This window comes from Anabrus simplex, chromosome 13 (genome assembly GCF_040414725.1).
Source record: "Anabrus simplex isolate iqAnaSimp1 chromosome 13, ASM4041472v1, whole genome shotgun sequence".
In the NCBI taxonomy this organism is placed as follows: Eukaryota; Metazoa; Arthropoda; class Insecta; order Orthoptera; family Tettigoniidae; genus Anabrus; species Anabrus simplex.
Window position 1 is genome coordinate 103,760,958 of NC_090277.1, and position 24,447 is coordinate 103,785,404.

Genomic DNA, 24,447 nt, shown 5'->3' on the forward strand with positions numbered 1-24,447 from the left:
TTGAATATTGATATCAGTGGTTGTCTTGAACGAGCTCTTAGCGACGTACCTCCGTGGTGGTTTCCGCGAATATACGTCTAGATCTGCTCCGTGGACCCAAGGTGAACACGGATTCCTCCGTTTATCGGAGGTACTTCCAGGTTTTCGTTCACCAATCCGGCTGTGAGACATATCTTCACGGATGGTTCTAAAATCGGAGATAATGTTGGTTGGTCTTTCGTCATTGATGATATGAGCACGAAGATCTCGCTTCCTAAAGTATGTAGCGTGTATACTGCAGAGCTTTACGCCATCTTAGAGGCTCTGCAGTTTGCACTGCGAGACGAAAGAAGCTACTTTCTTATGTGTACCGATTTGTTAAGCTCTCTGCAGTCTATTGATACCTGTTTCTCGCAACATCCACTGGCACAACAGATACATGACCTTATAGCCAGGTTAAGGGATGCTGGCACCAGAAGCACTTTCGCGTGGCTTCCAAGCCACGTTGGAATTGCGGGAAACGAACTTGCGGATGAAGCTGCAAAGGAAGTTGCACGTTTACCTCCAAGACCAGTCAATGTACCTGCAAAGGAAATTTGTTCTCAGCTACGTCGAACCATCTTGGGGTCCTGGGAATCGGAGTGGCTAGATATCCGAACGCCCAACAAGCTGAGAGCAATTAAGAAGACAACTACGGAGTGGCGGTCCTCTTTGCGGCCTTCACGGAGAGAGGCTATAGTATTGTGCTGGCTGAGGATAGGTCATTTACGATCCACGCACTCTTATCTCCTAAAGAGGGAAGGCCCCCAGTGTGTTCTTGTGGTGCCGACATCACCGTGGCCCACATCCTCACAGAGTGCGGCGGTGTCTCTGACCTAAGATGGAGCTTCTGCCTGCAGGAAACACTCGAACGCATACTAGCCGATGACGCGCCTGCTGCTGATCTCGTCATCCGCTTTATTTGCGACAGTGGACTTATCACGATTATATAAATTACAAGTGTACTGTTATTCAGGGAACGTACGTTCCCTTTTGATTCGTTAGTAATCCTTTCGGCCTAATTCTATAATTATGTTTTGTTTTATTTTGTACTGCGTTTCCAAATTCCCTTGTTGAATAAATAATTTTGTTTTATACTTTAAATTTCTTTTCCACTAATTTGTTCAGAGAGGATGATTACCTCGTTGTACTTCCTCTTAAAACAAAAATCACCACCATTCTTTCTTTACTACTGGAATTTTAGCTGTTGCAGAGGAAACAATTCTTTTCTCGTCCGGTATTCCTCGCCTGAAACAGGTCCCATGGTGGACCGACGAAATAATTGCAGCAACCATACGTGATCACCGACGGGCTTTTAAGCATTATCGTCGGAATCCTTCGATGGGCAATCGTGTCAGATTCACCCGTCTGCGCGCGAAGGCCCGTTTTTGATTCGAGAAAGTAATAAAACTACGTGGGAAAAGTATGTGTCTTCCATGACAGCACAAACTCCGTCATCACAAGTGTGGACAAAACTCTGCCGTGTTGTTGGAGCACAGAGTGTGCCCTCAGTCCCCGGAATCTCAATTAATGGAGATATAGTTACGATTACTTCAGTCATTACTGACCACATCGCGTCACATTTCGCAGATACGTCCAGCTCTGGAAGATGCGACTCTGCATTTCTACCAGTTAAGCGCGAAGCAGAGTCACATTATCTCTCCTTCGCCTCTATTACTTCGCATCCCAACAACGTGGCTTTCACGGAGTGGGAGTTTCGGAGTGCACTCGCGCTATGCAGATACACGGCTCCTGGACCAGACGAAATCCACAATCAAATGCTTAAGCATAAGCATTTGGGTGATAGATGTCTCAAGGACATCCTCACTGTATAACAGAATATGGAATGAGGGAATGTTTCCATCTCAATGACGTGAAGGAATTGTGATATCAATTACCAAGCCAGGTAAAAATCCAAACTTCTGGATACTTATAGGCCAATATGCCTTACAAATGGCCTTTGTAAGCTATTTGAAAGGATGGTTAACCGGCGTCTTGTGTGGGCCATGGAAAAGGAACGTCTCATGTCTAACTACAAGTGTGGTGTTCGCTCTCATCGGTCTGCCACTGATCATCTGGTCAGACTGGAGAGTGCCACTCGGGAGGCCTTTCTCCGGAAAGAGCACCTAGTTGCCGTGTTTCTTGACCTGGAGAAAGCTTACGATACTACCTGGCGATATGAGATTCTCTCCACATTATATCAGTGGGGACTTCGGGAAAATTTGCCAACGTTTATTGAGAACTTCATGTCCCGCCGACTCTTTCGAATTCGAGTAGGGGATGTATTTTCTCAATATTACGTTCGGGTAAATGGAGTACCACAATGTTCTCTACCGAGAGTCATGCTGTTCGCAATCGCTATCAACGGCATAGTTACTGCTCCCGGGCCCTTAGTCGTTCCATCGCTGTATGTAGACGATTTAGCTGTACATTGCAGATCCGGAAGGGTGGCGTTTGCTGAAAAACTGCTACAGCAAGTTATTAACCAAGTCGACAGATGGGCCCTGCAACATGGTTTTCGATTTTCAGCGGCTAAAACCTCAGTTGTACACTTCTGCTGACGTCGGCTTGTACTTCGTGAACCGGAGCTCCGCTACGAAACTGTATCTTACCAGTAGTAGACACCTGCAGATTCCTGGTTCTACATTTCGACAAGAGACTAACGTGGCAGCTTCTCATCCATCAGTTGAAGGTTGCCTGCACGTGCACAAAGAGACTTAACAGGCTTAAGTTTCTCAGCGGCACTTCTTGGGGGCCGCCTTTGCTGGCAGGACCTAGTGTTTACAGTGCACTTTGTCTTCTGGTATAGGCTAGAGCAATTTTGTTACTTTCATAGATCTGTCTCTGTTTTATCCTTGGCTTTGACAATATGAAAGTGACTGAGGTATGAGCGATGCTAGTAATGCCAATCCTTATGCAGCCAGTCCCTGCTATGAATAGTGTGAAAATGTTGCTCATAGGGTCGGTTGGTGTATGCATTTCAGTGGGCTTGGCAGACTGATATGTAATAGAAACTCTGGCTCGGTGAGGAACGCAACGGGAAACTACCTCACTCCTCATTTCCCTAGTATGCCTCTTCAGTGATGCCTAGGCCATCTATGACAGCTGATGGCAGAGCTGTTGAGGATCCCACCAGCGGCATCGCTGACGGACTGAACATACGTACTTCTTGGGGGGGGGGGGGCTGACCGTGCGGTATTGCTACGTTTTACACGGCAACTGTCCTCTCCCGAATGGACTATGTGAGTGCGGCGTATGGCTCAGCAACAAAATCTACGCTAAACCTTTTAGACTGTATTCACCATAGTGGAGTTTGGCTGGCAACGGTAGCTTTCCGTACTAGACCCATTCCCAGCCTACTCGCTGAAGCGGGATGGATAAGGCGGCAGCAGTTTCTCCTCACGTATGCTGCCTAAATTCCTGAAATGCCGCTACATCCAAGTTATTAGTATCCAGCAACACCAGATACAAGTGTACTGTTACTCAAGGAGTGCACGTTCCCTTTTTAATTCGTTTTTTTCCTGCCTAAACTATAATTGTTGTTTTAGTCTGTACTGTGTTTCCAAATGCCTTCCTTGAATAAATAATTTTGTTTTATTTTAAACGTCTTTTCCATTTAAGTTGATCAGAAGGGATGTATGCCAACTTGTACTTTCTCTTAAAACAAAAGAGCACCACCACATGTCTTTCACATTTAAATCACTATGCCTAAACTGTCGAAATCTTGCCTCACATGTTCTTATCGACGGTGCCTGTTCCCACAGCCTTTTTCTTTTGATTAAATATGAAAAGCAATGCGTGCCGCAAATGTTCTTTTTCAGGCACAAACTTCGACATGTTCCCTGAACGATACAACACAGCCGCTAGTGTTTAGCGGACTCAACTTTTGTGTGTTAGTAGGTCAATGTCAGACGAACAAATACAGTAAGCTGCGTACTGTTCGCTGCCGCCATCTCTTAGTGAAACCGGAAGAGACTTACGCATACACCTGGTAATAATTTTTGTGGCATAATTCGCGAGCGTTTTGCTTAGGTAGCATATCTACGAAATTTCAGACGCCTACGATTATCACAGCACATGCTGTGCCGCACTGTACACCGTCAGTTTAATATCGCCCTCTGCCCGCTTTTCCTAGATTTAAGGCTGCGTGAGCTGGACTTCAGCACAGGTTGACTTGTGTCTTGTTCCAGGTGAAGGATATAAATGTATTCGTTGCGATGGCTTCATCAACGAGCAATGCAACTTTCCGTTCGTCAAAATATTACGTATGAATTCAGTTTGCGATGCATCCTATTGTTCCATTGAAGTATGGTTCCCTAACAAGGAGAGAAAAAATTTCGGTAAGTATTTTTTCCCAACTTATAGTGGTGACTACGGGTTTCCTAGATGAGCATTGTTCGAGTTGCATCATATTCATTTCTTCTTTTTCAACCTCTCCTCCAGTAGCGGACAGCCCTTAAGGACTCCCGGACTGTGTCCTCCCTAGAGAACGAAAATACTCTTGTATTTTCTCTCGACATTTGAAGTGAAATATCGGACTCGAATAATGCTAAAAAAATTACATTTCATTGTACAATTGTAAATTCTTATTAATAAGGAAGATTGTTCGGCAATATCAAACTTAGGTGACTGACTTTCAGCGTGCAGTTCACTGGTAATGGTTTTTCAGGTTGAAGATAAGGGACGGAATCTCGAGCTTCCGTTCGAGAATATAATGTCGGTGAGGGGGTTGAGATGTAAGAGGGAAGCCCACTGGTGGAGGTTTTCGAGGGGAAGAAGGGCGTGGGAAGGGGCTTTCATTTGGGCAGAGTCTGTAGCAGTGTAGCAACCCTCTATACGAGCATGCGCCAGCCAAATCTCCATGGTCGCATGCAATAAAATTAAATAATAATTTATGACCTTGTTTCCCACATTATTCATATTTTAAGAAGAAAAATAATAGATAATTATATTGATATGTAATATTTGAGACCAGTAATTTTGATTCAAATTGGGCCTCTGGCTTGCATCCCGCGTTTTGTGAGGGTGACAGCAGTGGACTAGTTAGTTTTCACGCGGATGACTTGAATGACTGCGGTGGTACTGGTCAGAAGCAAAGAAAGAGTTGTGTGGAAAAAGTACTGTGGTCACCCCTCCAACCTGAGGAACCATCGGCTACCACTGCTCTCCTCACTCGTGGACCATATGTATTGTAACTTGAAGCAGGCAGCCGATCCCCTGGTGCATATATATCAGCTATCGACAAGCCAGAACAATGAATGGACTCCTTGTGGACAGGGACGCCTGCCTGTTGTAAAAGGTGACTGACAGGTGAGTTTGGATTGACGAATTTATGTTCCTTAGTTTATATTGTATTGCTTCCACTGGCTCACATTCCTTTGACGTTCTGAGCTTACTTAGTTAATACCTTTTCTCTTCACACCCCGACGATATTAAGTTAATGGGATCTTAAGAGGTCTTTCATTTTTACGCTTTTCATGACACTCTTCTGACTTTTGCCGAATTTTCAATCATTCCAAAATGTTCTTTATTTTTTGTAATATTCTTCAATCATTTACCACTGATCTGCATTTAAAGCAGTCGCCCAGGTGGCAGATTCCCTATCTGACGTTTACCTAGCTTTTTCTTATATAATTGCAATAATATGGAAATTTATTGAACACATCCCTTGGTAAATTATTCCAATCCATAACTCCTCTTCCTTTTCCCCTATTTATCCTCTGTAATTCCAACTTTATCTTCATATTTTGATCTTTCCTACTTTTAAAAACACCACTCAAACATATTCATCGACTAATATCATTCCACGCCATCTTTCCACTGACTGCTCGGGACATACCACATAGTCGAGCACCTCGTCTCCTTTCTCCCAAGTCTTCCCAGCCCAAATTTGGCAACATTTTCGTAACTCTACTATTTTGTCTGGAATCACCTATAAGAAATCGAGCTGATTATCTTCGGATGCTTTCCAGTTATCGAATCAAGTAAATTAATCCTGATGATAGTCCCATACACTGGAACAATAATCTAGTTGGGATCATACCGTCTCCTTTAAATCATTACCCAAACCCCTAAATGACTTCATAACCATGTGCAGAGTTCTGTAAACATTATTTACAATCCCGTTTATGAGATTACCCCAATAGTAATTTCAACTGCAGTGTTTGGCGACTTTTTTTTCCAAAGCGATCTTGAATTTAGAAATTCTGCTGTAAAATAGCATGTCAGGAAGTTGTACATTATAAGTCAATTAAGTGTTTTTATAGACATGAGTTCATCAGAAGAATACAGTTAATCACCTGATGATTGTGTCCTGTAAATGACTTGTTAAATGCTTAAAATTGTTGTTTTTCATTAAAATGAATTACCGTACTATATTTCCAACCTATGGTGGCTTTCTTTGAGCATGTTTAATAAAATGTAATACGTATAACAAGAAATTGAATATTATATGAAATTAAACCATTACATCAATGTATTAACTTTTATTCTGCTATGTCCTGAATTTTTCTTTAATGTCGTACTTTTTTGGATACAATGACGTGATTTCTGTTTATGACATCTGGTCATCCTGGCGTTCGTAAATGACGGCAATATATTCATAATTCCTCTTCCTATTAGCAAATATTTGCCCCAGTTTGTCCTCTTGGAATTGTAAATTAATCTTATTATGACATTTTGTACTTTTATAAGCTCCATTCAGATTATTCATTTGCTAATATCAATCCACCGACAGCTCGCAACATACCGCTTAGTCGAGCAGCTAGTCTCCGTACTTCCTAGTCTTCTCAGGTCAAATATTGTAACATTTTCGTAATACCGCTCTTTCATTTGAAATCACCCAGAAGAATTCGTGCTGCTTTCATTTCTCCCTTTTCCAGTTCTCGAATCAAGTTTTCCTAGTGAGAGTTCCATACACGGGAACCGTGCTGTAGGTGGGGGCTTACCAGTGACTTATACGCTATCACCTTTACATCCTTGAAGGTCCCGTGGTGTAATGGTTAGCACTGTGGGCTTTGAATGCGGCGAACCGCGTTCAGATCTCGGTGGGACATGCAAATTTTTTTTGTGAGATGTTTATAAACGGGGTTAAAAGTCAGGTTGTGAGTCTCACAAATAGGAAAAGTCCTCTCAGTTTTAATTACTGCGTTGATGGGGGTGAAAGTTCCTTTTGGGGATCATTGTAGCTATCTAGGTTTTAATATAAGGAAAGATCTTCATTGGGGTAATCACATAAATGGGATTGTAAATAAAGGGTATAGATCTCTGCACATGGTTATGAGGGTGTTTAGGGGTTGTAGTAAGGATGTAAAGGAGAGGGCATATAAGTCTCTGGTAAGACCCCAACTAGAGTATGGTTCCAGTGTATGGGACCCTCACCAGGATTACCTGATTCAAGAAGTGGAAAAAAATCCAACGAAAAGCAGCTTGATTTGTTCTGGGTGATTTCCGACAAAAGAGTAGCGTTACAAGAATGTTGCAAAATTTGGGCTGGGAAGAATTGGGAGAAAGAAGGAGAGCTGCTCGACTAAGTGGTATGGGCCGATGACCTTCGATATTAGGCCCCTTTAAACAACAAGCATCATCATCACTAAGTGGTATGTTCCGAGCTGTCAACGGAGAGATGGAGTGGAATGACATTAGTAGACGAATAAGTTTGAGTGGCGTTTATAGAAGTAGGAAAGATCACAATATGAAGATAAAGTTGGAATTCAAGAGGACAAACTGGGGGAAATATTCATTTATAGTAGGGGGTTAGGGACTGGACTAACTTACCAAGGGAGATGTTCAATAAATTTCAATTTATTTGAAATCACTTAGAAAAGGGCTAGGAAAACAACAGACAGGGAATCTGCCACATGGGCGACCACCAAATCCACCAAACCACGGTAACAAATGTAACTAACGCCGAAAACGTTCATAATATTTGTAAAGAAGTGTATGAAATATAAATCATGTTTACATAGTTAGAAAACACGAAAGAGTTTTAAATAATATACGGGACCAAAATAGAAACAAGTATTCGACCAACTTACATAGCCCTACACCAGTACATTTGATAATGAAAAAATGTAATCAATATTCTTTGGTAAAACAGCAACAAACAACACATTACAAGAAAAACACAAAACATCCATAAGAGTGGAATGATGTATCGTACTCAGTGAATAAGATACTCAGCAAGCAAGAATACTTTAAATCTGCACTTTACTCCCTGACATAATCATACAACCCTTGCACTTGAAAATGACAAAATTTTAAAAATTCCTGGGTAAAACACAAAATCGCACACACAAAACATTACAAGAAAAACACCCATAGCACTGGAATGGCACACCAAACAAAGTAAACAAGAAATTCAGCAACCTAGATTACTTTAAATGTGCACATGACTCACTAACATAACCCTAGCCAGTACACTTGAAAACGGCAAAATCATATCAATGCACAACATATTGCAATAAAAACACAAATATTACACAGGACAATGAATTAACATTCTCAACAAATACACATTCACCAGCCTAGTCCTACTAGAAATATACAGTTAAATGTGTATTAATAAAAGAATCATAATTTTTGATTAAAACATTTGCGAACACCTTAATGCACTTTTAATCATCGTGTTCAACTTCACACCACCCTGACACCCATCATCAAGGTTACATACACCTCTCTTAATTAACTGAAATCCGAAGACTAGCAGTGCCTCTGTTTGATTCTCTAACTTAAGAAATTCTTGCTCGTAACTGTCACTAATTAACACCTGGAAAAGTATGAACACTTTAAAACACAAGGGTATGACCATTAATGATGGACATTTCAAAACACCTCTCTTCACTAATATAAAGTACATTATCATTTCCTGTCGCTATCCACAAGAAAGTCATTTTTAGCCTGCAACATTTTAACGCAGGCATCATACCTATACATAATATTTCAATCACCTGCAAACCGGTGTAGCTGGCAAAGTAGATCAAAATCTACAGTGTTTCAAGGGCAGCTGTGATGTGAACTACTTCACCTAATGCAGGCTCTAATGCATCTAAATTATCAATAATTCCATCATTGTCATTGCTATAGACATTACGAGTAAAGTCTTTCAGAGAAAATTCACTAAGTTTCGCAGACCTCATCTACAATACACCTAACATTTCGAGCTTTCTTTAAGACTCAAGAATTTGCTCCACAGAGACATTATAAGTGCAAACACTCAGCCTCCTACAGACACCAAATCTTCCCTATAAACTGTCTCTCTACAATTTGGGAGTAAGCACATAAGACCAGTGACATGTATAGGAAATATATTTACACAGTTTTATCACTATGATAAGTGTGTGCGCAGAGCAGTGTACATTTCACTTCCTTCTGTTTATAACGTCTATATAGGTTTTTAAACATGTAAGGAATGAAAGTTTCATGTCATCAGGACCAGCAACTGGACTAGCATCTTCAATTCTGGTACCGTATATGTACTGTGCCATTCCGTGACCGTATATCGGACCGTTCAAGAAGATCCGCAGCTAGAGTCGGTTAGCCTCTCAGGGACATGTTAAATCTTAAAAAAAAAAAAATACGTGGCTTCGATTGAGAGTTATTCAGTATCTTTCCTCCATTTATGTTATCTCCAATTTGGTCACCTGCTATAATAAAATTTACTTCCATCGTTTTGTTTGTTGTCGGTACGTTTTCGTTTATCCTTTCTATCTTCTCTTCATATTGATACCGGTACCATTTTTCCTGTGAATCAATTCTTATTGACTCCATATTATCCGTCAATTTCTTAAACTCGTCTTCTTTCAGACTTTGAATCTAATTTTTACTTTCTGTCAGCTCTCCTCTGATTTTTTTACCTCATCATATACCTTTATTCTTACTTTCCATTGTCTCGATCATCATGTACATTGACTAATACTGTTAAAATGATTAAACCTAAAGGCTACTTTCGTTGATATTTGTCAAAATGACGTCGTGAAATGAAACTGCGGAGAGATGTAGTAGTCCAACTGACGCTCCTTAATTGTGAGGATTAATAGTAATCACTTTTATTATCCATAGCACTTAGATATATAGCAGAACTAAACACAATACTTTTGTCTTCTGATAATCTTGAAATGAAAAGCCTTTGTTCAATTACAGTTATGAAATTTTTCAAATGCTGCTGTCAGGGACAAAGATTTCGCGAGAAATCGCTTTGAGCCACTCCTTAGTTTTGTCCTGGACTACAGGGATTCGTGAAATTATAGTGTCTCTTTGCTCTTTTTCCTGTTCGAAGTGCAAAAAGGCGCACAGCAGTCAATATAATTATGTTCCAATATTCCCAAACACAGTTAAAGAAAAACAAATCACTACACTACACAATTTTAAAAAGGAACTAGCGAATAAATTTGAAAACTTGTTTAGGACGAAGTCACGGCGAGAAATCACTTTGAGCCACTCATAACATTCGTTCTTGTTTGCAGAAAATGTATGTTCGATGTACAAAAAGGCGCACAACAATATCACATATTCCACGATTTGTAAGCACAATTTAAAAAGTCAGATCACCACACTAAACAATAAACAATAAACTAATTAGCGCATAACTATCAACTCTCAATAACAAGCAGTAGCGGCGATTGTGAATTAGAAGTAGTGGGCAAGAAAAATGTAAAGATAAGAAAGTACCCGTATTTGTGGGATGTATCGGTTGGCGCGCGCGTGTGTGTGTACATGATAAGTCAAAAAAAAAAAGGCTACAACATGGAATTTCGACAGAGAGGTAAAGGTTGACAGCCTACCAACATAACGGTTGTGATAATTTTTCTTTGAGGTTTTGATTCAATACTATACACTAAATCTTTCACCAATGGAACAATAATTACACATGTATTATAATTAAATAGATGTACGGCGTGATTATACAATTAAAAATTATTTAGTATTTGACTAGACACTTAGAAACTAACAGACACTAAAGATACTGCCAGACTAACGAATGTGCGGCAAGTTAGTGAATCATACCCAAAGAGGATATAATCATCATATGATCATACCTCAGTGTCCATGACTTTGGCAAAAAATATTACCCTGCTACCGCTCCCTACAGCACATGCAAAGTCTCCACTACTTGCTGTGGCGCTATACAAATCGGTTGATCAAGTGAACGAAATTTTTTGCGTATTTCCGGTAATCATTTCGTTAATAATTAAAGAAAATGGAACTAATTAGCTGATGAGAAAACAGGGCTTATATAAATTGCTTGTTTTAATAATTCCTACAATTCCTTGTTTCAGACAGACGAAAAGGAATATAAATGTAATATATTCCTCCCTCGCCCCACCCTATTGCCGCTAACAACAGCAGAACAATATAAATGAAACTGGAAATGTGATAATTTGTGGTATAGAGCTTCCTGTCAGTGACAAGGTGGGTTTAACAAGCGATTGTCAAGGCCGGTATAAGGAGCGCAGCGAGGGATCCAGTCGGCCGTACTCAAACCAGTGCTAGTATACAGTTGATCACTCCACCACGCTTATAGCCTCAGCCTCCCAGGAGATACTATTGCATTACGTTACAGGGAGATTTCGCTAGTAATTCTGAGTAACCACTTTCTAGCTCGTTGTGAACAGGTGTTGCAATCATGGGAAGAAGTTCGCTTTACATTGTGGTTGAAAAATCGTTTCAAGTGAAATTGATTTGAGTATTCCGTTTTGCTACTGTACTTGTATAGTTTAAGTGAGCATGGTTTTCTTTGTTATAAGAGGAAACGAATTCATTTCAGATCATTTTTACCAGCGAAATACACTCTTTAAAAAAACGACGCACCGGGAAGGCGTTGTCCGATTGTAAGGAAATTACATATGCAAAGATATTCGGACCGAACATGCAAATGATTACATTTTCGTATCCAATGCATAAATAGCGGGAGCTCCCGCGCATCCGAACGGTGCATGCATCAGGTGTATATAGGGCGAGATTCTGAAGCGTATGCTCAAAGTAGCTGTTGCATTCGACTGCGCTATCTTAACGTCGGCTGTAAGAATGCCACGCCGAAGGATTCGTAATCATTACGAGCAGATGTCAGAGTTTGAAAGAGGTTGTGCAATCGGATTGAAAGAAACTGGTTGGTCGAATCGAGCTGTTGCTGTACATATGGGTCGAAGTGATGCGGCGACCAGACGATGCTGGCAGGCGTGGGTCAGCAACGGCAGGCAACAGCGTCAGAACATCAGTGGTCGACGGAGGGCCACAACAGCATGGGCAGACAGAGCGATTGTCATAACAGCTGTCACAGCACCGGAGTCGTCGTTATAAACGATCCAGCGTGTGACCAAACACATGTGTCCATCATGATCTTCAACAGACGCCTGAGCGAGAGGAACTTGCGTTCGTGCCGCCCGTCACACCGCTTACCACTCACACCTGTTCACCGTCAAGCCAGATTACAGTGGTGCCGCGCTCGAGCAACGTGGAACTGCGCTGACTGGGGACGTATAGTCTTAAGTGACGAGTCCCGTTTCCAACGCTGACCTGACGACAACCGCGGATGTGTTTGGAGACGTCCAGACCAGTGTGGGGGTCCTGCCTTGATTATCGCATGCCACACAGCCCCACAATAGGGGGTGATGGTCTGGGGTGCCATCTCCTTTGATAGCCGCACCCCTCTGGTAGTCATTCCTGGCACACTGACAACACAGCGGTATGTTGATGACATTCTACGGCCGGTTGTGTTGTTACCGTTCCTTCATCGACATCCAGGCCTTACTTTCCAACAGGATAATGCCCGGCCGCTATGAATTGTCTTCAAGCATGCCCTATCCTTTCTTGGCCAGTTCGGTCGCCGGATCTCTCTCCCATAGGGCACATTTGGGACGTCATGGGAAGGCGCATGAGAACATCCCGGAATGTCGCCGATTTAGCCCAACGGTTGGAGACCATTTGGCACGAAATTCCGCAGGACACCATCCGGGAACTTTGTCAGTCTATGCCACGTCGAGTGACAGCTTGCATCGAGGCCAGGGGTGGATCAACTCCTTTATGACGTCCTCAATTTGTAACGCTCTAACTCTGCAATAAATAATTCGATTGTTCTGCACCTTTGACCGTTTGTTTTTCTAGGTCTGTTCCTCACATCCACCGATTTTTATCGCCATCGGACAATTCCTCCCTGGTGTGTCTTTCTTGTTATACAGTGTATTAACCTCAGGATAAGTAAAAAATGAAAAAGCTTGGGCCGGACAGACCAGACTTGATTATCGAAAATGTTACCAAAACTGACAAACGAGAGTATAGGCGTAAGGTTAAGAAAGAAGTGTACGAAACACGCAATTGGCTGTGTGGATGCAGATTTAGGATATGCTTTTTTGGTTGCCCTGTTGATTGTTCAAAAAAGAAAGAACTGGGTGCAGAAACCTTTCTCATGTGAGTGCGAAAATTAATAAACAAGAAAATTATCATGCACACTAAAACGCAAGTATTGAATTTTCAACGCTAGGCCGTGTCAATATCACCACGCAGCTGGATTCCGCTTACCGTGAATTGATTAAGAAATATAGTGAGCAAGTCGATGGAAATAGGTTTATACTGTCCAGATGAATCGACTGTGTGAAGCTTTGCGGAGCTTTCGAACTGTCTCTGTGTGGCCACGATTAAAGCGATACCTCTGATAATCCTGTAATTTTGACAGGCTGGTAAACTTTGTAACTCCTATTGACAATGCAGTGAAAGAGAACTTGGAAAGCGCTACCGTTTTTAAAGGTACTCCACCTTCTATTCAAAATGAACTTCTTGATTGTATGTTGAGCGTGCGGAGAGATGAAATATCTAATGAAAATCATCTCGCTCATTATTTGGCAGGTATGGCTGGTGAAACGACAGATGTTTCTACATTGCAACAAATGGTAATTGTTTATAGATATGAAGTTGGAGGGGTACCGGTGGAAAGGTGCTGGGGTTTTGTTAACCCGAAATTTCATGACGCGGAAACTATTTTTGGAATTGTTCATGAATAATTAGAACGGCAAATGGGTAGCCACAGGCAGAAGTTTATTGGACAATGCTACGACGGAGCGACATAAATAAGTGGGGGTACAAACCGGGTGCAGGCCAGAATAAGTGGCATTTTCCCTCAAGCGAGTTACATTCATTGTTGCGCCCATCAGTCCAATTTAATTTTACGGAAAACGGCATCTATAAATAGTTCGTGTAGAATATTTTCTTCAAGTTAACAGCGTTTCCAGCGATCAGCGCAGAGAACGAATATTTTGGATTCGCTAGTAGAGAAGAGGCTTCCGAAAACTATAACCACAAGATGGAATTTCTCAGTTCGTTTGGTCCAAATCGTGTATGAGACCACGGACAGTTTAAAAAATCTCTCGAAGAAATTCGAAATTCATCTCATATTGACGATGTCACGTTGCGGGAGAGCTCCATGCTTCTGTGCAGCTTGAGAGGTACGGGATTCATGTTTTGGCTAAAATTATTTTACCGTTTGATGCCACATGTAGACATTCTTCTCAAATAACTGCAGCATAGAAAAATCGATGCAGGCAACGTGAAGGAACATATTTAATAATTCCGAAGGCATGTTGAGAAAGTCAGGGATTGCACCACGGACTTGGACGCTGATACATCCTCCAATGATGAACTCCCTCTAAAGAGGCAAATATCTTCAGATCGTTCAGTAGCTCCTAAATAAGTATGTGATGTAATATCTGTTCACATGGAAGAATGATTTTCATTCCGTTCTCACCTACTGGCTTGTAGTCTGGTTGATGTGCGTGCGTTTGGAATCTATTCAGACTCTTTTTCAGAAAGAGAACTAAATACAGTGGCGCATATGTATCCCTGTCTAAACAAGACACAACTGAAGACTGAACAAGAAATATTGCATTCGAGAAATTACATTCAGAAAGCTGATGAGGCGATTCCATATTAAAGTTTCTGCTTGAAAATGAACTAGGCAGGGACAGAATTTCACACGTGTGTGAATTACTGCGAATCGTTGTCACAACCCCAACGACGACAGCGGTGCATGAGGGTTTTTTTGTACTGTGAAACGAATTAAAATATTTTTGAGGAACACTGTCACTGGAGAGCGACTGTCAGAAGAGATTTACCAGCATCAGTGACTTCAATCGTAAAGTGATTGTGAAATTTGCACGACTGAAGGATAGACGTATTGCTTTCCTGTACAAATGATCAACATTTACGTGTGTTGTATTGCATGCTAAATTGTTTAGAGTAGTGCTGACTGTAATTTCCAAAATGAGAATCATTAACATGTGATAGTAGTAGAATAATTATTAAACGAGATAATGTGGAGCCTATTGGAATAAATTTTGAAACAATTATTTTAAAAATTAGACCGGTAAATGCGGTACACATTATTTCTATGCTTCCTGTCTTACACACGTGAACTACGTGCTATTAAAAACCAATAATATGTAGTGCTAGCATCCTTCAATATTCGCAGTGTAGTAATGTTATTGTGAATTTTATTTTAGTTGTACACTAATATTTTAGTTTCGTATAAAATTCATCCTCGGTTATAGGGGTTCTACCATATTATGTGTGATGAAGGTACAGTACAAGGGACTTTCAGTAAAATTATTTATGTACTTATGTTACCGGTACATTTTTGCTGATTCAAGACATGAAAATTTTTGTTGTGAACCCACTAAACAGTTTGTCACCAGCCGCCACTGCTAATAGTTTTGGGTATTGTTATTGTAGACGAAGGACAGCAGCCCAATTATTCTCTATTAAGATTTATAATCGGGGATTATTATTTTGAGAGGAAGCAGAAATGGTAAACCATTCTCTGTCATCACTAATGAGACTGAATATTGGAAGAGGTCCGATAGTTCGACAAATGAAAGTATCGGGAAAATAAATACCACGAAAGGTCTGAAAATGAAAGATTCCCCAGCCCCTCAAACCTAATATCGTCGGTGTCAGAAGATAACAATAGTTAGCCAATGGAGGTCAGGTAGGAAAATGAAAAGATCACACGAATTAATGGAGAAAATGCCATACTCAAGTAGCAGAACCGCGGTCGACCACAAAAGCTCCCAAGTTAAGAGACACAGGTCCGGCATTTAGTCCCCACTTACGGCAGGCAGGGGATGCCGTGGATGTATTATACAGCCCCTACTCACAGGCCGTTTGGAATCGAAGAGGGATATAGGGCATTCACTCGAAACTCGCGACATATTCCGCCCCATCGTGACGTCTTGCAACTCGTGTCACAACTGAGTATTACGTCGCTTGTCTTCACATTGTCTTTATCATCAATTCCATATTTAGTCTTTCCGTATCTTGTGAGAGGCCTCATGTACATATACAGAATATATTCTCCAAAAATATTTAATGCATTTGAGTTTTAATGAGCCAAAATATTCTAAATATCGGCATCATTATGACTCATAAATTCCGTTCTCGTGTTTCAGACCCCACCAATGGAGTAGTTAGACGCTGGTGTGGGGGTTCTCGAGATTTTCCGCACATTTATGACCACAGGGTGGTTTATAGTGCAACTTGCAAGGATGAAGAGAACTGCAACGCGGAAGACAGGCCCTTCGTCGATCAATTTAGGGGTGATAGTAGTTCTACTAAATTAACCCCGCATGGCCCACTGTTAATCGTCCTCGGCTTTCTGCCACTGGTCGTCTCATCACTATGTTAAGAAGAAATTATTTATTCACTACCAGTGTTTTGTGGTCTGTATCTATACGAAGAAAAATATACGTACAACTCCAATTTGTAACCATTCTTAGATTAATTAATTAATTAATTAATTTATTTATTTATTTATTTATTTATTTATTTATTTATTTATTTATTTATTTATTTATTTATTTATTTATTTATTTGCGTCTTTATCAATCGGCGAAATTATGGCACTTGGCCATCTCTTACACTTAACCAGATACAGTTTTTAGATTTTTACAGCACTAGTTTTAAACTTCATGATAATCAATTACAGTTAACTAGATAAGACAAGTAAATTACGTAAGGAGTAAAAATAGTACAAATAATAAAGATTACTACTGATAAATTTAAAAGGTATAGGATAAATAGGGAGTAGAAAATAACAGAAAAATGTCAAATTAATAACTGAAGAATGTATCTACAGACTGATGCTTAAAATTTAATACGCAGTTTTTGGTTTCATTCAAACATCATTCAGGCCTACATTCATTTAAGTCAACTGTATATACCCTGGAGGTACTTGCGATAGGCTGTTTTAAATTTCCTAGACGAGCAAGACTTTTTAATATCTGCAGGTATTGTATTCCATAACCTCAAAGCAGTGACGAGGAATGAATGGCTTCAGGTATTTGTTCAATGCGGTGCTATTTCAAGTAATGATCTGGAACAAGTGTTAATTTCGTGGAATAAAGAAAGGAGCCTAAAACTGAACGATAGATAGAGCCTTGCACTGATTCAGATATCCATGGATGATATCCGCAAAGTTTGTGCCTTGGTGCCTGTTCAATTGCTCTCATATTGCCAGTAGTCACCCTATTAAATGCGTAGATAGGTCAATCGCGATTCAGTCCATTTGACCTCCTGAACCCTTGATATTTGCTATATCTTGCTGGAATCCAATACGTTGAGCTTGAACCACACCCCCTCCCTTACCAAACGCTAACCTAGCACAAACGAAAGTATCGGGAGGCGTAGATCGTGACTAGGAATATCCAACGTACACAGCCTTGAACTGGAAAAGACCCTTATCACCAATGAAAAATGCTAAGAGTCTATTACAACAAGGAATAAAATTCAAGTAAAATGAGGGTGTATTGATATCGTAAAATAAAAACAAAAGTAAAGAATAAAAGCAATCAATTAAAAATATGAGCAAAAGGTACATACATGAGTACAGTCGATGTCGTAGCATTATTGCGTGAGCATGGCATTATCTAACTCAAGGTAAAATTAAACTTACGACGAGCTCACTCACTTAAATTGAGAATCATAATTCAATATGCCACTTCCAATATTTCAAACAGAGATCTAACAGGTCGTTCTTTCCACGAGTTCAATACCATATTTTACATACTCATTTCATCTCCATCATCTCATCAACAATCTACAATGACCGTCAAGGCTCCCACGCCTATCGGAGAAAAAGAAACCCAGAGAAGGAAAGATAAAATATGTAAGATATCAGTATGGCACAAAGAGAAACATCTCTGGACCAAAGAAACGATTTCAATAACCCCAAAGAGAAACTCAGGCATGAGCATAGCCTAAATACAAAAAACATGACGGCCCCCTGTGTAAGCGAGCGCCGAGAATAGGTGCGAAGTCAAAATAATCAGCACCGTACGAGACACAAAAACAAGAATAAAAATGGAAATTTAACCGACCGATACGTCATCCTTTCACTCCCCTCTCATACCAAGATAGTGTACACCATTCAGACCAAGCCGGTATCGGCAACCAATATGAGCGCCAGCTCCAGTTAAATAATTTCATGTAGTATGACTCCCAGGTCGATAAAAAAGATCTCATTAACAGCAGACGTAGCTTGCACAGTACAAATGAATCGGCTGCGGGATCAGAGAAATCCCGTTCTCATGCACAAACCCTTTAGTGTACGCGCCTCGTACGGAGCGAGTGGAAGCTTGCAGCGACACGAAGGGCAAACAGTTATTTGATGGCGAACTACTTTAGAATGCAGGAAGGAATTGTTGATTGTGTTATATATATAAATGTGTTTATGTCCTGTGAACTTAGAGAATTGCTAGGAAACCTAGAGAACCTTAGGAAAAATAGAGAAACAATTTAGAGAAAGCATACTAAATAGAAGTACACTTAACGGAAATATGGCGATGCAAGGAAGAATACAGACCAGGAGGGGACAGGAAGAAGAAATGAGAGAAATACAGGAAAGACACGAGGGAACCCCGATATGGTTCCTAGAGTATTTGAAAAGGCAGGAAGAAGAAAAACAGAAGGAGAAAAAGGAACGCGAAGAAGAAAAACAGAAGGAGAAAAAGGAACGCGAAGAGAAGGAGAAAAAGCAGGAAGAAAGACAGAGAGAGAAACAAGAACGTGAGAATGAAAGGAAAAGGCAGGAAGAGGAGAAGGAAAGAAGACGAGCGGAAAAGGAACGAAGATTAGAAGAATGGCAACAAAAACAAGTTGAGGATAGAGAAAAGGAGATACAGGAATTATGAGAAGCAAGTTGAAGAAAGGAGAAAAGAACGCCACGAACTAATACAGGAGTTGGACAAGAAACAAGAAGAGTGGCAACTGAAGCAAAAGGAGACTTTGGAGGAAATCGTTAGCAGAATAGAAAGCGAACATAAAGGGATGATCCAAGAATTAAAAGGGAAACAGGAAAGGATGACTGAAGAATTTTTTGGAGTCAGGAATGAAATACAAGGTTTGCCTGCCGAGTTGACCGAAACCATGGAAAATAAAAACAAAGAGACGCGAGAGGAGATAAACAGAATGAGGGCAGAAGTGGCACAGAATCCAAATATCATCACAGCACAGGTGGATGAAGAAATTGCCAAACTGACTACTAAGCTGGAGGAAATCAAAGGCAGTAATGAGAAGAAATGGGAAGAACTAAATGAAAAAAAGAAAAGGATAACAGAAAGTCAGGAGACCATCAAGAGGTTAGAAGAAGAGAAGATAAATGAAATAACGAAGGGCATGGAAGGACTAAGCCTGAAACAACAAGACTTAGTAGGAAAATTTAATCGAGCTTCAGACCAGGTAGCTGACAAAATAAACGAGCTAAAAGAGAAAATAGAAAATGATAAGGCTGATTCGGAACGGAAGATGGAGAAGACCGAAGAGGAAATGAAGCAAATAAGGAAAGAACTTCAGGAGATGAGGGTAGAAAACCAATCAGCGAAATCCGTGTTTTCGAACTCCAGCGAACGACAAAGAGCTATGGAAACGCAAGTACAGGAAAGGGAAAACACACCCTCAGTAATAATCGACCCGAGTAGGCGAGATATGGAAATGATGAACGGAAGCAACCAGAGTAATAGCACTCCCATAATTAACATCATCAAGAATTATGATGATCGACGCAAACATTTCGACGGCTCAGCGAAGACTTCTCCCAAACAATTCCTCAGAGATATCGAGGAATACTTTAAAGAAGGGAGGATACAAGAGGATAAGAAATTACGCATAACTGAGAAGCACTTAGATGGAAACCCGAACATATGGTTTCGAGCATTTAAGTACAGCTTTCACACTTACGATGAATTCAAAGCCGCTTTTCTGAGAATATTCTGGGATTCAGAAATACAGCAGCAGTTGAGGTTGGAACTCTACTCCAGGAAATTTTCCAATGCAGGGCAAACGCACTACAGCGATTTCTTCTCTTACCAATTTCACCGTTCCCAAGACCTAGATTGCGCGCCGGGTGAGTTAGAGGCGATCAAGACTATACAGAGACAACTCCCGTTAGAGGTACAGAGGTTGTTAGCCGCCACGGACATACAGGCCGCTATAGACATGGAAAAAACGGCTGAGACAGATTGATTTGACATCATCATGCCTGGTAGAAAGGAATCCCAGAAATATCAGGTAAGTCGAGGCGATCAATACCATGAGCCCTGAAAGCACGAGCGGTAGAGTAAGCAGGTCTGATCAAGATAGGACGGAGAATCATTTGAGCACTCAAGATAAAGGACGAAAAAGACATTGTTGTCGATGCAGCGGGGAGCAACCTGCGAGATGGGAACAAAGAGATAACAGAAGTAACCCACAATACAGGAATAACATTCGTTATAATAGAAATAGGAGCCAACCGTATCCTAGAAACAGAAGATGGTATAACGAAAAACGACGGCCTAACGAGTATAACAGAAACGAAGAAAATAGAAGATATATACAAGAGCTCAGAGAGCAGAGGCAAAATAAAACCCGGTTGGAGGAAGGCATTAGAGACAAAGATATCAATGGAGACCTCGAAGGGGCAGAGAGTCTCGAGCTCCAGGACTACAAGAGGAGAAGAGAAGACGAGAGATGTAGAGAAAACAACGCGCAGAGGGGTACGACCGATTCCGAGCCATCGGAAAGAAAAAAAACGCCGATGGAACATTAACTCTGCAGGAAAGTGTAAATAGTCAGGAAAGCAAAAACTTCATCAAAATTAGCAGTTGGATAATAACACAATTTGATCACTGGGACATCCGACCAGAAGACTTGGTTCGAGATGAGACATGCGACACCAAGGAACCAGTATTTAAATTGCCAGTAATACTAGTTAGTGTAGCTGATATCAGGATATATTGTTTGGTTGATTCCGGGGCCAGCATCAGTGTCATGTCAAATACATTGTTCCAAGAATTGTCAAAGAGGATGGAAATACCTGTAATACCCGTATCTGGAGTTAAAATCAGGGGTGTCATACCAGATAAATCAGTGGAATGCAAGACTCAAGCATATCTAACCATAAGAATAGGCAGACACGAGTTCGAACACCCATTTCTGGTAATGAAGAGGATAAAATACAGTATAATATTCGGAATAGACTTCATTATGACTTCCCAAATGACTATAGATATGGAACGTTATGAAATTCGATTCCCTATCATAGAGAATGACGGGAATAAAATAGTAGAAACGATCCAACTTAAAGACACGTTGCAAGCTGAGGAATACTTGAAGATTGAGGGAAAGGAAGTCGACTTATTAAGTAAAGAGGACCCAGCCTTGGTAGAGAAAGCCGATGAGCAAGAATTAAACATCGAAATGACTAAAAGAATTGAAGAAATCATAACAATGGAGGAAGAAAATAATGAAAAAAACAGAGATCTGGGAGGCTCTTGCTCAAGCCAACGTACCACCAGAAGGAAAGCGAGTACTGTACGGGATTATCAATAAGTATATCGACGTTTTCGATGACAAACCAGGGCAAATACCGAACTTCAAGTACAAGATAATAGTAAATGACTGGACTCCATACAAGGGCAAAGTATATGACGTACCAGAGAAGTATAGACCATCACGGGAAACTGAGATTGTGCCTAGACGCGCGAGGTCTAAACGAAAAGCTAATTCCTGAGTATAATAGGGCTCCTAAGATCAAGGAGATAGTAAAGAAATTTCGAGGTCAGAGGTACTTTTCGACCATGGACTGTACGGCCTCCTTCCATCACACTGTCCTCGAGGAAAGGTCACGGTTATTAACCGGGTTTATGTTCAACAACCAGACGTATGCCTACTGTCGTCTTCCATTTGGATTGAAGAATAGTTCTGCTGTTCTGGTAAGAGCATTGGACAGGAGCCTTACCAGCGAAGTGAAGGAATTTATTAACTGTTATGTCGACGACATAGTCTTCGGGAGTTCCACCTTTGAAGAGCATTGCGTTAACCTAGATAAATTGCTGAACAATCTGCAGAAAACTGGCTTCAAAATAAATATGTCGAAATAAAGCTTTTGCCAAAGCCAGGTACTTTTTGTCGGACACGTAATCGATGGCGAGGGAATAAGACCTAACCCTGTCAAAATTAAAGCTATTTGCGAGTTTCCTCGACCGACAAAGGTCAAGCACGTCAGACAATTCCTAGGAATGACGGGATTTTTCTCAGACCACTGTGAGGGGTATACTGAGACAGCCGCACCACTACACAATTTATTAAGAGCCAATAACAAGTGGAAGTGGAATGACGTGGCTGAACAGGCTTTCAATAAGATGAAAGAAATGATTAAACAGAGCATAAAACTGGGATATCCAGACTATGAGAAGAGATTTATAATTCAGGCAGATGCATCGGGTATCGGTGTAGGCGCATGCTTGTATCAGGAAGACGAAGAAGACCAGAAAAGAACATATCTGGCATTTACCAGCAGGAAGTTAAGGAAACATGAGATGCACTACACTACCACCGAACTCGAACTTCTAGCGATAATCCACGCGCTACAACAGTGGAGACGGATCATTTATGGATACCCAGTGACCATGAGAACTGACCATAAAGCATTGACTTTTGGTTTGAAGGCAGTCATGGTAAGCGAGAGGATAACGCGCTGGATGCTGTACACGCAGCAATTTGACTTGAAGATAGAGCATTGCAGTGGAAAACAAAACATCCTAGCTGACGCATTGAGTAGAAACCCCCAGAACAAGAAGAACACATCTTAGAGTTCGAGTTAGATATTCGAGAGCAAGAACTACTGGGAAAACTCGAAAATCTAAAGGAATTCCAAGAGTCTGACAAGGAATTAAAACTTATCATCGACAGATTAACAGAGAAGGAACCGGAATCAGAATGGCAGAACAACTATGAGATTGTAGATGGAATACTGATAAAAATAATGGGCAGAATTGACCGAAAGAAAATAATTATAATACCACAAGTATTGCAAAAGGAGCTGATTTGGCATACCCATAACATTACGGGACATGCAGGCATAGACAAAGTGATCAGTACGTTAAAAGAAAAATTCACTTGGAAGGGACTGCGAAAATCTGTCAGGAACCTAGTTAAAACTTGTGACATATGCCAGCGAGTTAAACACAACAAGTATGTATGCGGACATAAACCAGTACCAATCATTCCATCAAGATCGCACGAGATACACTGACTGACAGAGCAAATGCAACACCAAGTGGTCAGAACTTTATGCCAATTGCAGGGTAGACTGGCGTCACTGAGGTATGCTCATGATGTGAAATGCGCCGCTGTGCTGCGTTGGCGAATGGCCCACTTCGTACCGTGATTTCTCAGCCGACAGTCATTGTAGAACGTGTTGTCGTGTGCCACAGGAAACAGCTGTACAGTTTCTGTTAATGCGAAAAATAAGCCAATAAAGGGGGAAAAAACTATCGTTGACTATCGATAATAGGCAACTGACTATCGATGTCAGGCGATAGTGGTCGCTATCGATAACTATCGATAGCGCTATCGATTGTTTTCCGCCTCTAGGCGAAATTGAGGACATGGGTGGACTAACGACTTAAGTCAGAAAATGAAGTTCTGAGAAAAACACGATCAAATTTTTAGAATCTCAGCCAATCAAACACACATATACACGGCTATTATTCTGAAGTTATATTACAAGAATAATTCTTTCCTAGGGTTAGTAGATATTTACTTTAATTCGAAATATTGTTTACTTTGTACATATGTTTGATCACAAAAGACACGTCTTAAGTCGTTAGTCCATGAACATATTTCAAACCTACGTTTCTGAGTTAATGAGTGTTTGCTCTAATTCTTAACTGCATATTTTATCTAAAACAAGTTTAAATCATAACAAAATACATTTCTGCAGTAGGACATTCACGAAAAATCAATATTTAATTTACTTCTTTTTTTCAGTGCATGAAAAACGAATCACTAAAATTGATTTTTAAACATTATAGAGAAATGTGTTGGTACATAATAGACTATACAGATGCAGTGTCCATTACAAATTTGATTCATTTTCTCCACTGTCACTTACATATTCTTCTAAGT